This window comes from Hyla sarda, unplaced genomic scaffold (assembly GCF_029499605.1).
Source record: "Hyla sarda isolate aHylSar1 unplaced genomic scaffold, aHylSar1.hap1 scaffold_2898, whole genome shotgun sequence".
Lineage (NCBI taxonomy): Eukaryota > Metazoa > Chordata > Amphibia > Anura > Hylidae > Hyla > Hyla sarda.
The window spans coordinates 13,825-28,119 of record NW_026609606.1 but is presented as its reverse complement, the minus strand read 5'-3'; the positions used below and the strand labels follow the sequence as shown (position 1 = coordinate 28,119).

The 14,295-nt window shown below is 43.6% G+C and overlaps 2 non-coding genes and 2 pseudogenes across 2 annotated transcripts; all 4 read left to right on the top strand.

The window, feature by feature from the left end:
• Nucleotides 1–1,599: 1,599 nt before the first annotated feature.
• LOC130327008 (U2 spliceosomal RNA) lies at nucleotides 1,600–1,759 on the top strand (annotated as a pseudogene).
• Nucleotides 1,760–2,452: 693 nt separating this feature from the next.
• Nucleotides 2,453–2,633, top strand: LOC130327007 (U2 spliceosomal RNA; annotated as a pseudogene).
• A 2,092-nt stretch (nucleotides 2,634–4,725) lies between these two features.
• Nucleotides 4,726–4,916, top strand: LOC130327005 (U2 spliceosomal RNA). The gene has a single exon (XR_008871519.1). It is a non-coding gene; the product is annotated as a U2 spliceosomal RNA (small nuclear RNA).
• A 7,187-nt stretch (nucleotides 4,917–12,103) lies between these two features.
• LOC130327006 (U2 spliceosomal RNA) lies at nucleotides 12,104–12,295 on the top strand. The gene has a single exon (XR_008871520.1). It is a non-coding gene; the product is annotated as a U2 spliceosomal RNA (small nuclear RNA).
• The last annotated feature ends 2,000 nt before the right edge of the window (nucleotides 12,296–14,295 follow it).

Genomic DNA, 14,295 nt, shown 5'->3' with positions numbered 1-14,295 from the left:
GTGTCATTGCTGTACATTGACCATGCATTGCTTCTGTGGTATTGCAAAGGCAAAGACAAATGCTTCCAGCCATCCATTGCACTAATGGATTGGTCATCAGCTGGCTGTCTATGTCCCGCATCAATATAGACCAAAGTACAGAGGGTTAGGCTATGCTATTGTGCACCTACCTGATGCATCAGAAGGTGCGAGGCCCTTGCTAAATTCTGTGCACAGACTTTGAGATCTATACTTTAGACTGTATCTAAACCTGCTCCAACATGGACTGACATTCTGGCCTACTTTCAGCCGATGCGACTTGTCTGTCGCTGAACAGTCGCTTTTTATGTATTCAGCACCTATGTATAATGTTGTAAAAATGCTCTAGAAGCTAAAGTCGCAGAAATGTCACACATATTTGGCCTGCAACTTTCTGTGCGACAAATTCAGACAGGAAAAATCAGTATAAATCCTTAGAAAATTATCCCCCAGTGTCTCCATCTGCTGGCGGTATTGAATAAGCATTGCTGCACTGATGGGGTATGCATTAGACGAAAAAAAAGAAGAAAAAGAAGAATAATACGCCCAGAAAAGAGGCGAAAAGGAGAAAAACGTAAAAAAACGTGAAAAAAAAGTAAGAGGAAGAGAAGGGAAAAAAAGGTGGAAATGGGTTTAAAAGTGATTTCGGCGGAGAATATATATATATATATATATATATATATATATATATATATATATATATATATACGCGCACACACACACATATATATAAACGTATTCTCCGTTGAGATATTGCAGCCGCTGCTGTGTCCAGGCCCAGGAGCCTTAGCACTGTGCTGTGATGTCACTCAATACCACTGACATCACTAGGTGTAAACAACATCTCTCCTTTGCTGTGTATGTGACTATGGAGCTGTTTGGTGATGTCGTCTATTATGGCCTTCATAGAAGCAACAGGAGATTGTTGCATCCATCTAGAACCCTCAGAACTACAGTGCTATGATGTCACTCACTTCCACAGGCCTTGCAGAGTGTAAACAACAACAACCCAGCTTTGTTGTGTATGTAACCATAGGGATTTGTGATGTCACCTAGAACCTTCACAGCAGCGACAGCTTTATGAGGAGCATCAGCACTGCTCTGCCTGAGCAGAACCATCACCGCCATAGGTTGTCAAATAACCCGGATTTAACCCACACAGGTAAGTCCAATGGGGTGCAGGCATGTCCTCTATGCTTACAGCTTCCCGTGGGTGTTGGTTTGATACCGTTTGGGGACAGCCAAGGAGGCATCTGCAGGCAACAAAGGTAGGTGTGTGCTTGTGTGTGTGTTTCCTATGCAGATCCTAAGCCCAGTGTCACATGCAAGTAGGAGGAGTAAGAAGGGTTCCTGGCAAATCCGGGTTATGGATTGCATTTAAAAAGGCCCCGTGGGAGTGCAATGGGCCCCTGTCTTGCTGCTTAGCAATAATGGTATGGGTTTAGGTTCTGCTGTGTGTACTGGTGGTTGACTGCCCCCCAGCCCAGAGTGTGCATGGAAAATTGTCTGGCAGCCTCCCTGACAGCAAGCAGTGATAGTGCCCATGAAGGGGACCTTGTTGGGCCCGCCCCTTTCACGGTTATCGCTTCTCGGCCTTTTGGCTAAGATCAAGTGTAGTATCTGTTCTTATCAGTTTTCATGCTGGTGGGGATGGGTGCTGCATGGAGGATGCAGGTGTACCAGGGCTTTCCGGGGCTGGTTCTGAGGAATCAGCTCGACGGCTGCCCCGATGTGACCTGTTCCCTCCGGGTCTCGCCATGAGGCTGAGAGGGTCTAGAGCCGAGGTACTTTTGTGCCTCGGGGAGTGGTGACCCCGAGGTGCCGAAACTCACTGGGAGAATAGACTCACTGAGTTGAAGCACGGGCACCATAATCTCTTCACCTTGTGGCACTCACCTCTTGATTCCCGGCCTTCTGGCTAGGATCAGAGAAATTTTTATAGATCCGGCCGGATGTCCGGGCAGTATATCTGCACACATTCACTTATTTATTTCTTTTTTGTCTCACTGTGTCACTTTTTGCGTGTTGTGTGTTCACAGGATTGGTCAGGATGCGGTAGCCCTTCTGGGTGTCCCTCCTGGCGGTCTAGGGGAGGTGTGTGTGGCCATTCGGTTCCGCACCTCCCTGCAAACACCCCGGGTACTCCTGCTTTGGCAGGGTACCTACCGTAATCGGCTCTGCGGGCAGATACCTTGGCTAACGCCAAGGGGGATGCCGGGAGCATTTGTGGTCCCCTAGTAGCTTCGGCGAAAAGGGACATCGAACCTGGAACCTCGCAGGTACCTTTTGGTCCGGAGGCGAAGGGTAAGGTTTGTTGGGGGGCCTCTCTCCTATCGGAGAAGGGCTTGCGATAGACCGCATCCTTTGTGCACGTTTTTTTAGTGTAACACGTTTGCACTTTTTCTTGCACTTTGGGTGAATCGAAAGCACGTTCCTCGGCTTTAGAAAAAAAAAAAAAAAAATCTGTTCTTATCAGTTTAATATCTGATACGTCCCCTATCTGGGGACCATATATTAAATGGATTTTTGAGAACGGGGGCCGATTTCGAAGCTTGCTTCCGTCGCCCTATGCATTGACCCGATATGGCAGTATCTTCTTGTACAGTGCACCACCCCCTTACAGGGTTAAAAAGAAAGATTCCTACTTTCATTGCTACCTGCTTGCTGGCTAGCCAGCTAGCCAGCCCTGTGGGCCTTGCTGCTGCTGCAGCCAAAAAACAAAAGGTGGTGCTGCTGCTGCTTCTGCTGCTTCTGCTTCTGCTTGTGTCTGGCCCCTGTTGGAGCGTCCAGGCACAGGACTTCTGCTGCTGCTGACTAAATGGCCTCCTTAATTGGATCATTTGAGTAGCCAGCACACCTGTGCAGGTAGGGCATGACATGATAGGCAGCTGCCTTGATAGCGGGTGGGTGCTGAATGTTCCTAATTGACAAAATAAGATTAATGCTTATGAAGAAATATAAAATCTCATCCCTTCCCCAATATCGCGCCACACCCCTACCCCTTAATTCCCTGGTTGAACGTAATGGACATATGTCTTTTTTCGACCGTACTAACTATGTAACTATGTAACATAACATGGGGGGGGGGGGGTCTCCTGGCTGTTCACACAGGTGTGTCATTGCTGTACATTGACCATGCATTGCTTCTGTGGTATTGCAAAGGCAAAGACAAATGCTTCCAGCCATCCATTGCACTAATGGATTGGTCATCAGCTGGCTGTCTATGTCCCGCATCAATATAGACCAAAGTACAGAGGGTTAGGCTATGCTATTGTGCACCTACCTGATGCATCAGAAGGTGCGAGGCCCTTGCTAAATTCTGTGCACAGACTTTGAGATCTATACTTTAGACTGTATCTAAACCTGCTCCAACATGGACTGACATTCTGGCCTACTTTCAGCCGATGCGACTTGTCTGTCGCTGAACAGTCGCTTTTTATGTATTCAGCACCTATGTATAATGTTGTAAAAATGCTCTAGAAGCTAAAGTCGCAGAAATGTCACACATATTTGGCCTGCAACTTTCTGTGCGACAAATTCAGACAGGAAAAATCAGTATAAATCCTTAGAAAATTATCCCCCAGTGTCTCCATCTGCTGGCGGTATTGAATAAGCATTGCTGCACTGATGGGGTATGCATTAGACGAAAAAAAAGAAGAAAAAGAAGAATAATACGCCCAGAAAAGAGGCGAAAAGGAGAAAAACGTAAAAAAACGTGAAAAAAAAGTAAGAGGAAGAGAAGGGAAAAAAAGGTGGAAATGGGTTTAAAAGTGATTTCGGCGGAGAAATATATATATATATATATATATATATATATATATATATATATATATACGCGCACACACACACATATATATAAACGTATTCTCCGTTGAGATATTGCAGCCGCTGCTGTGTCCAGGCCCAGGAGCCTTAGCACTGTGCTGTGATGTCACTCAATACCACTGACATCACTAGGTGTAAACAACATCTCTCCTTTGCTGTGTATGTGACTATGGAGCTGTTTGGTGATGTCGTCTATTATGGCCTTCATAGAAGCAACAGGAGATTGTTGCATCCATCTAGAACCCTCAGAACTACAGTGCTATGATGTCACTCACTTCCACAGGCCTTGCAGAGTGTAAACAACAACAACCCAGCTTTGTTGTGTATGTAACCATAGGGATTTGTGATGTCACCTAGAACCTTCACAGCAGCGACAGCTTTATGAGGAGCATCAGCACTGCTCTGCCTGAGCAGAACCATCACCGCCATAGGTTGTCAAATAACCCGGATTTAACCCACACAGGTAAGTCCAATGGGGTGCAGGCATGTCCTCTATGCTTACAGCTTCCCGTGGGTGTTGGTTTGATACCGTTTGGGGACAGCCAAGGAGGCATCTGCAGGCAACAAAGGTAGGTGTGTGCTTGTGTGTGTGTTTCCTATGCAGATCCTAAGCCCAGTGTCACATGCAAGTAGGAGGAGTAAGAAGGGTTCCTGGCAAATCCGGGTTATGGATTGCATTTAAAAAGGCCCCGTGGGAGTGCAATGGGCCCCTGTCTTGCTGCTTAGCAATAATGGTATGGGTTTAGGTTCTGCTGTGTGTACTGGTGGTTGACTGCCCCCCAGCCCAGAGTGTGCATGGAAAATTGTCTGGCAGCCTCCCTGACAGCAAGCAGTGATAGTGCCCATGAAGGGGACCTTGTTGGGCCCGCCCCTTTCACGGTTATCGCTTCTCGGCCTTTTGGCTAAGATCAAGTGTAGTATCTGTTCTTATCAGTTTAATATCTGATACGTCCCCTATCTGGGGACCATATATTAAATGGATTTTTGAGAACGGGGGCCGATTTCGAAGCTTGCTTCCGTCGCCCTATGCATTGACCCGATATGGCAGTATCTTCGGGTACAGTGCACCACCCCCTTACAGGGTTAAAAAGAAAGATTCCTACTTTCATTGCTACCTGCTTGCTGGCTAGCCAGCTAGCCAGCCCTGTGGGCCTTGCTGCTGCTGCAGCCAAAAAACAAAAGGTGGTGCTGCTGCTGCTTCTGCTGCTTCTGCTTCTGCTTGTGTCTGGCCCCTGTTGGAGCGTCCAGGCACAGGACTTCTGCTGCTGCTGACTAAATGGCCTCCTTAATTGGATCATTTGAGTAGCCAGCACACCTGTGCAGGTAGGGCATGACATGATAGGCAGCTGCCTTGATAGCGGGTGGGTGCTGAATGTTCCTAATTGACAAAATAAGATTAATGCTTATGAAGAAATATAAAATCTCATCCCTTCCCCAATATCGCGCCACACCCCTACCCCTTAATTCCCTGGTTGAACGTGATGGACATATGTCTTTTTTCGACCGTACTAACTATGTAACTATGTAACATAACATGGGGGGGGGGGGTCTCCTGGCTGTTCACACAGGTGTGTCATTGCTGTACATTGACCATGCATTGCTTCTGTGGTATTGCAAAGGCAAAGACAAATGCTTCCAGCCATCCATTGCACTAATGGATTGGTCATCAGCTGGCTGTCTATGTCCCGCATCAATATAGACCAAAGTACAGAGGGTTAGGCTATGCTATTGTGCACCTACCTGATGCATCAGAAGGTGCGAGGCCCTTGCTAAATTCTGTGCACAGACTTTGAGATCTATACTTTAGACTGTATCTAAACCTGCTCCAACATGGACTGACATTCTGGCCTACTTTCAGCCGATGCGACTTGTCTGTCGCTGAACAGTCGCTTTTTATGTATTCAGCACCTATGTATAATGTTGTAAAAATGCTCTAGAAGCTAAAGTCGCAGAAATGTCACACATATTTGGCCTGCAACTTTCTGTGCGACAAATTCAGACAGGAAAAATCAGTATAAATCCTTAGAAAATTATCCCCCAGTGTCTCCATCTGCTGGCGGTATTGAATAAGCATTGCTGCACTGATGGGGTATGCATTAGACGAAAAAAAAGAAGAAAAAGAAGAATAATACGCCCAGAAAAGAGGCGAAAAGGAGAAAAACGTAAAAAAACGTGAAAAAAAAGTAAGAGGAAGAGAAGGGAAAAAAAGGTGGAAATGGGTTTAAAAGTGATTTCGGCGGAGAAATATATATATATATATATATATATATATATATATATATATATATACGCGCACACACACACATATATATAAACGTATTCTCCGTTGAGATATTGCAGCCGCTGCTGTGTCCAGGCCCAGGAGCCTTAGCACTGTGCTGTGATGTCACTCAATACCACTGACATCACTAGGTGTAAACAACATCTCTCCTTTGCTGTGTATGTGACTATGGAGCTGTTTGGTGATGTCGTCTATTATGGCCTTCATAGAAGCAACAGGAGATTGTTGCATCCATCTAGAACCCTCAGAACTACAGTGCTATGATGTCACTCACTTCCACAGGCCTTGCAGAGTGTAAACAACAACAACCCAGCTTTGTTGTGTATGTAACCATAGGGATTTGTGATGTCACCTAGAACCTTCACAGCAGCGACAGCTTTATGAGGAGCATCAGCACTGCTCTGCCTGAGCAGAACCATCACCGCCATAGGTTGTCAAATAACCCGGATTTAACCCACACAGGTAAGTCCAATGGGGTGCAGGCATGTCCTCTATGCTTACAGCTTCCCGTGGGTGTTGGTTTGATACCGTTTGGGGACAGCCAAGGAGGCATCTGCAGGCAACAAAGGTAGGTGTGTGCTTGTGTGTGTGTTTCCTATGCAGATCCTAAGCCCAGTGTCACATGCAAGTAGGAGGAGTAAGAAGGGTTCCTGGCAAATCCGGGTTATGGATTGCATTTAAAAAGGCCCCGTGGGAGTGCAATGGGCCCCTGTCTTGCTGCTTAGCAATAATGGTATGGGTTTAGGTTCTGCTGTGTGTACTGGTGGTTGACTGCCCCCCAGCCCAGAGTGTGCATGGAAAATTGTCTGGCAGCCTCCCTGACAGCAAGCAGTGATAGTGCCCATGAAGGGGACCTTGTTGGGCCCGCCCCTTTCACGGTTATCGCTTCTCGGCCTTTTGGCTAAGATCACGTGTGGATTTCTGTGCGTGGTTTGGGTTGAAAGGAGTGGTGATCGGGGCCCTCTTTACGGGGGGCCCTGGATTGTTGCTGAGCTGCGATCGTGGGTTTTACCTGCAAAAATGAGCGAGAAGGCGCGTGGACTTGAGGACACGGTGCGGATCTACGTTCCTGGCGAGCACCGGGGGACGATCGGACTTGACCAAATCGTTGTGGAGATTCTTCGCAAGCTTGATTACCTACAGGTATGGAATGTATTGGCTATACAGGATTTTCCTAGGCAAGGAATTTATGATATTACTTTTTGTGGTTCTGAGATTTGCCAGAGAGTCTATATGGATCTTGAAGAAATGAAGAGGAAAAGTGAGCCTGCTATAATGAAGAAGATTAAAGTGGAACCGTTATTTATGAATACAACAAAGGTAGTAATTGTCCACATGTATAATCCTAAGGTTTCTGATGAAATGGTTACAAACTTTTTGTTCCGGTATTGCGAGGAAGTGAAATTTATAGGAAGACTTAAGAACAAGTTTGGGTACTTTAATTGTAAGAGAAAGTTTATTGTAAAATTTAAAAAAGATGAAGGAATGCAAGATGGAAGGAAGAGCATACCACAGGTGTTTTCTATCGGAGGAGAGAGAGGTTTCTGCTTTTATGAAGGCCAGTTGCAATATTGTAGAAAGTGCCATGCCTATGGCCATGTGCAGGATTATTGCCCTGAGAAAGGAGAATGTTGCAGAAATTGTGGGAAAACTGGTCATGAAGCAAGTATTTGTACAGAGAAGAAGACATGTGATATCTGTGGAAGTGAGGAACATTTGGCAAGAGGCTGTGATATGTGGTATAAAAAGAAGAGAAGTTATGCTGATGCAGCTGGGAATAGAGGAGAACAAAGAGAAAAAGGGGGAGGGAGGTTTGTTCCTGGAGTTGGTGAGAGTGTGAGTGTGAGTGTTAATGTGGCACAGGTGGCTGAGGAAAGTTCTGTGATAGTGGAGCACATTAGCACTCAGGAGAGGTCAGGGGAGGAGGGTGTTTCCACTGCTGTGACTGGTGAGGAGACAGGTGTGGGAGGTGAATTTACCTTGGTGAAAAAGAAAAAAGCAAAAAAAGTGAAAGTGGTGGAGAAAATTGAGACAGTGTATGGTGATGTTCTTTCTAGTGAAGAGGCTATGGATGATATTGAATGTCCAAACCCAATTGTGGGGGAGGAGGAGGGAATGGAAGTTGTTGGGTCATCTCAGAGATCTCTAACACCTGGTCAGAGAGTTTCTCGCAGTAAGGAAGAAGAGGAGGAGGAAGATGAGGATGTGCAGGTTGTGAATAAAAGGTGTAAGACAGGGAGCTGGTCTGAGGATCAGGAAGCCCTTGTTCTTGGTAGTGATAATGAAATAGACAGGGACTCTAACATAGGGTCGCCTGATTGTTTTGCAAGTTTACATAGGAAAGTTGAAGGCCAAAATGTTAATTTCTAAGTTAAGATGGATTTTAAAGCATTTGGTTTTCTTTTCCTAGTTATTATGACTTTGGTTGTAACAACTATTAATGTAAGAAGTATTGAGTCTGAAATTAGGAGAGCTGCAATTTTTGATATTCTTGAGAATGTTAGAAGTGATGTGATATGTTTACAGGAGTGTGCAATAAAGTCAGCACCTTATGCAAATGAGTGGAAGTGTGGGCAGTCCTTCTGGTCCACATGTGCAGAAAACAAAAATGAAGGTGTTGGGATTTTATTGCGAAACAGGGACATTAAAGTTTTAAATTGCCAAACTTTAGTACCTGGTCGTTGTATGGTTTTAATTTTTGAGGTTTTGGGCCAGAGGATGAGAATTTTTAATGTGTATGCTCCAGCAGAAAAACAAGCACGTTTGTCTTTTTTAGAGTCCCTTAAGTTTTTTATCCCTGGTCGTGAAGATACTATTATTGTTGGCGATTTTAACTGCATTAGATCCGTCAATGATCGTGAGAGCTCTGCTGAGGTTAGAACTGATATTACTTCCAATGTTTTAAATCAAATTATTCAAGACTTGCATTTTACTGATGTTGGACTGATGGTTAGCACTGATGAAAGATATACGTACATATCAGATAGTGGCCGCTGTAAATCCCGGATCGATTACATCCTGGTCTCTGATGGGATTAAGGTGGTCCGGTGCAATCAAATGATGTCAACTTTCTCAGACCACAAGATGGTGTCGGCTGAGATAAGTGTCACAGAGTCCCTTCATTTTGGGAGGGGGCTCTGGAAATTAAATGTAAGTCTATTGGAAGATGAGGAAGTAATGGCTGGTTTTAATCATGTGTTTTTATCCTGTGTTTCTAAACAACCTGATTTTAGTAATGTCTTAGTGTGGTGGGAATGGGCTAAAGGAGAGTTTTCTAATTTCTTTAAGATGTTTTGCATAAAGAGAGCACAAGAGAAGAGGAGGAGTGATGAAAGGCTTGTATCCCGGTTAGAGACTCTCTATAAGTTTAAACGTGTTGGTGTGGAGGTGGAGGATGAGATTGTTAAGGTGAAGGGGGAGATGAAAAAAAGGTTGTTGGAAAAGGGAAGGAATATTGTATATAAGTCTAAAGTGCAGCACCTAGAAGAAAATGAGCAGTGTACACGGTATTTCTTTAAAAAATGTTTTAATGCTAAAGGTGTTTTTAAATCTGTTTTTACCCCTACAGGGGAAGTTTTTGGAGAGGAGATGGTGAAGGAGATTGGCAGATTTTATGAGACACTCTTTAGTAATAAGAGCAGAGCCAGTGAGACGGAGATGAATGATTATTGTAATATTTTGGAGAATAATGTTCCTGTTGAAAAAGTAGATTTTTTAATTGATGATGTTAGTGAAGGTGAGATCAAGCAGGCCCTGGATAAGATGGCCAAAGGGAAGACACCAGGCTGTGATGGTCTCCCCGCTGAGTTTTATTCCGCGTTCTGGAATATTTTAAGTAAAGAGTTTACACGGGTGGTGCAATATGTTTTTAACTCAGGTGTTTTAGCTGAATCTATGAAGAAAGGGGTCATAACATTAATTCATAAAAAAGGTGATGGCAGAGATCTTAAAAATTGGAGACCTATAACTTTATTAAATTGTGACTACAAGATAATTGCTAAGATTGTGGCTAATAGACTGAGTGATGTAGTGGACCACCTTGTGGGAGAATACCAAGTTTGTGCAGTACCGAAAAGAAAAATAACAGATAATTTGTTGCTTTTAAGAGACTCTATTTATTACAGTAACTTTAACAAGAATGCACTGTTTGTTGAGTCCATAGATTTCGAAAAGGCTTATGATAAGGTTGCACATGATTTTATGTTCATTGCTTTGAAACACTTAGGTATTCCAGAAAAGTTATTATCTGTTATTATGAGTTTTTATCATGGGGTGACAAGTCAGATTTTAGTAAATGGGCATGTGGGGCCTGCTTTTAATGTCTTGTCTGGAGTCAGACAGGGATGCCCACTCTCCCCAATTCTGTTTATATGCGTTATAGAGGGCCTGTTGAAGAATGTGCAGAAAGATAAATGTGTGAGTGGTGTTTTTATTCCAGGTAGTGATGGTAGTAAGTTAAAGGTTTTAGGTTATATGGACGATGTGGTTTTTACTTGTACATCCCAAGCAGATCTCAACAGAGTAAATTTGCATGTGAGGATTTTTTGTTGTGTGGCTGGGATGAATGTGAACTGGGGGAAGTGCCAATTATGCAGTTTTGGGAACCAAGAGAATATAGTAGTGGATGGTGTTAAGGAAAAAGAAGACATTGAAGTGCTAGGAGTGATATTTGACAAAGACCTCAAAGGAAAGAAAAGTTATGAGACTTTGGACAGTAAAATTGAGAAGAAGCTATCCTTCTGGAGGTTAAGGAACTTGTCACTTAAAGGGAAAGTTCTTATCATTAAGTCTGTAATCCTACCGCTTCTCTTGTATACGGCTATGGTGCTTCCTCCAGGGAAGTTATGGACTAGGAGAGTTACAAGGAAGCTTTTTGTGTTCTTCTGGGGGTCTAAGATGGAGAAAATGAAAAGAGAAGAAGTGATGAAGAGTATGAATTTGGGCGGATATAACTTTCCAAACATTGATCTGTTTTTAAAGGTGCACTATTTTCTTTTAATTTTTAAATTGATACAGTGCAATAATAGGGCGGCAGACATGAGTAAATACCTTGCAGGATGGTTGTTTTCCAAATGGGGCTGGTGTGAGAGGGATTTGAGGAGACCCATAGCACATGTGATACCTACCTTCTATGTGCTCCTCAGGTCTTTCAATGATCAATTTGGTTTGAGCTCTTTAGGTGAACCTGATAAAAAGAAAATAGAACAGGAAATAAGGAAAAATGAGAGATTATATGAAGTACCATTCTGCACTAATGCTCAGTCTGTGAAGATTTGGAAGTTTTTTAAAGTTATTGGACTATCAAACAGACAAAAAGACGTTAGTTGGATGTCCTTTCATGGCTGCCTCCCAACCCGATCTTTTTTAAATGGAAGAGGTTTGAGAATAAGTGACAGATGCCCAAGAGAGGGTTGTGGAGGTAGAGAAGACTTAGTGCACCTTTATTGGGACTGTTTTTATGCAAAAGAATTTTTTATGTTTTTAAAGAGGTTTTTAATCCAACTCACTGGATATAATAGTTTTTCTTTTGAGAAAGTTTTTATTGGTCAAGATCTTAGTAAAAAGGAAGATACACGTACTAATTGGATTCTTTTTTCTGTTTTTAAAGAGGTTTTATGGGACTCACGCAATTTGCTTGTTTTTAAAAATGTTGTTATTTCTCCGAGGGAATTGAAAAGATTGTTTTTAGGAAGGATTTTTACTATCTTTCTACTGGACAAAAAGAGAATTGGTGAAGAAGAAGCGGAGAAAATCTGGATGCATACACGATGGAAGAATTTATAAGAAGTACGTAAAGGAGAAAGCTGTAAGTTTTTGACCAATTTCTGTGATTGTTTTTGACATGTTTTTTTTTGTTTTGTTGTTTGGTCACCTTTTCTTGGCACTCGGTTCCCTTAGTTAGTTTTTTCCGTATGATGTTTTTTCAGATATTGTTTTAAGTGACGAGTCTTGGTAGGTGACCTGATGATCGTCCAAACAATAGTCTGTAACTGAGGAAAAAAAAAAAAAAAAAAAAAATCTGTTCTTATCAGTTTAATATCTGATACGTCCCCTATCTGGGGACCATATATTAAATGGATTTTTGAGAACGGGGGCCGATTTCGAAGCTTGCTTCCGTCGCCCTATGCATTGACCCGATATGGCAGTATCTTCGGGTACAGTGCACCACCCCCTTACAGGGTTAAAAAGAAAGATTCCTACTTTCATTGCTACCTGCTTGCTGGCTAGCCAGCTAGCCAGCCCTGTGGGCCTTGCTGCTGCTGCAGCCAAAAAACAAAAGGTGGTGCTGCTGCTGCTTCTGCTGCTTCTGCTTCTGCTTGTGTCTGGCCCCTGTTGGAGCGTCCAGGCACAGGACTTCTGCTGCTGCTGACTAAATGGCCTCCTTAATTGGATCATTTGAGTAGCCAGCACACCTGTGCAGGTAGGGCATGACATGATAGGCAGCTGCCTTGATAGCGGGTGGGTGCTGAATGTTCCTAATTGACAAAATAAGATTAATGCTTATGAAGAAATATAAAATCTCATCCCTTCCCCAATATCGCGCCACACCCCTACCCCTTAATTCCCTGGTTGAACGTGATGGACATATGTCTTTTTTCGACCGTACTAACTATGTAACTATGTAACATAACATGGGGGGGGGGGGTCTCCTGGCTGTTCACACAGGTGTGTCATTGCTGTACATTGACCATGCATTGCTTCTGTGGTATTGCAAAGGCAAAGACAAATGCTTCCAGCCATCCATTGCACTAATGGATTGGTCATCAGCTGGCTGTCTATGTCCCGCATCAATATAGACCAAAGTACAGAGGGTTAGGCTATGCTATTGTGCACCTACCTGATGCATCAGAAGGTGCGAGGCCCTTGCTAAATTCTGTGCACAGACTTTGAGATCTATACTTTAGACTGTATCTAAACCTGCTCCAACATGGACTGACATTCTGGCCTACTTTCAGCCGATGCGACTTGTCTGTCGCTGAACAGTCGCTTTTTATGTATTCAGCACCTATGTATAATGTTGTAAAAATGCTCTAGAAGCTAAAGTCGCAGAAATGTCACACATATTTGGCCTGCAACTTTCTGTGCGACAAATTCAGACAGGAAAAATCAGTATAAATCCTTAGAAAATTATCCCCCAGTGTCTCCATCTGCTGGCGGTATTGAATAAGCATTGCTGCACTGATGGGGTATGCATTAGACGAAAAAAAAGAAGAAAAAGAAGAATAATACGCCCAGAAAAGAGGCGAAAAGGAGAAAAACGTAAAAAAACGTGAAAAAAAAGTAAGAGGAAGAGAAGGGAAAAAAAGGTGGAAATGGGTTTAAAAGTGATTTCGGCGGAGAAATATATATATATATATATATATATATATATATATATATATATATACGCGCACACACACACATATATATAAACGTATTCTCCGTTGAGATATTGCAGCCGCTGCTGTGTCCAGGCCCAGGAGCCTTAGCACTGTGCTGTGATGTCACTCAATACCACTGACATCACTAGGTGTAAACAACATCTCTCCTTTGCTGTGTATGTGACTATGGAGCTGTTTGGTGATGTCGTCTATTATGGCCTTCATAGAAGCAACAGGAGATTGTTGCATCCATCTAGAACCCTCAGAACTACAGTGCTATGATGTCACTCACTTCCACAGGCCTTGCAGAGTGTAAACAACAACAACCCAGCTTTGTTGTGTATGTAACCATAGGGATTTGTGATGTCACCTAGAACCTTCACAGCAGCGACAGCTTTATGAGGAGCATCAGCACTGCTCTGCCTGAGCAGAACCATCACCGCCATAGGTTGTCAAATAACCCGGATTTAACCCACACAGGTAAGTCCAATGGGGTGCAGGCATGTCCTCTATGCTTACAGCTTCCCGTGGGTGTTGGTTTGATACCGTTTGGGGACAGCCAAGGAGGCATCTGCAGGCAACAAAGGTAGGTGTGTGCTTGTGTGTGTGTTTCCTATGCAGATCCTAAGCCCAGTGTCACATGCAAGTAGGAGGAGTAAGAAGGGTTCCTGGCAAATCCGGGTTATGGATTGCATTTAAAAAGGCCCCGTGGGAGTGCAATGGGCCCCTGTCTTGCTGCTTAGCAATAATGGTATGGGTTTAGGTTCTGCTGTGTGTACTGGTGGTTGACTGCCCCCCAGCCCAGAGTGT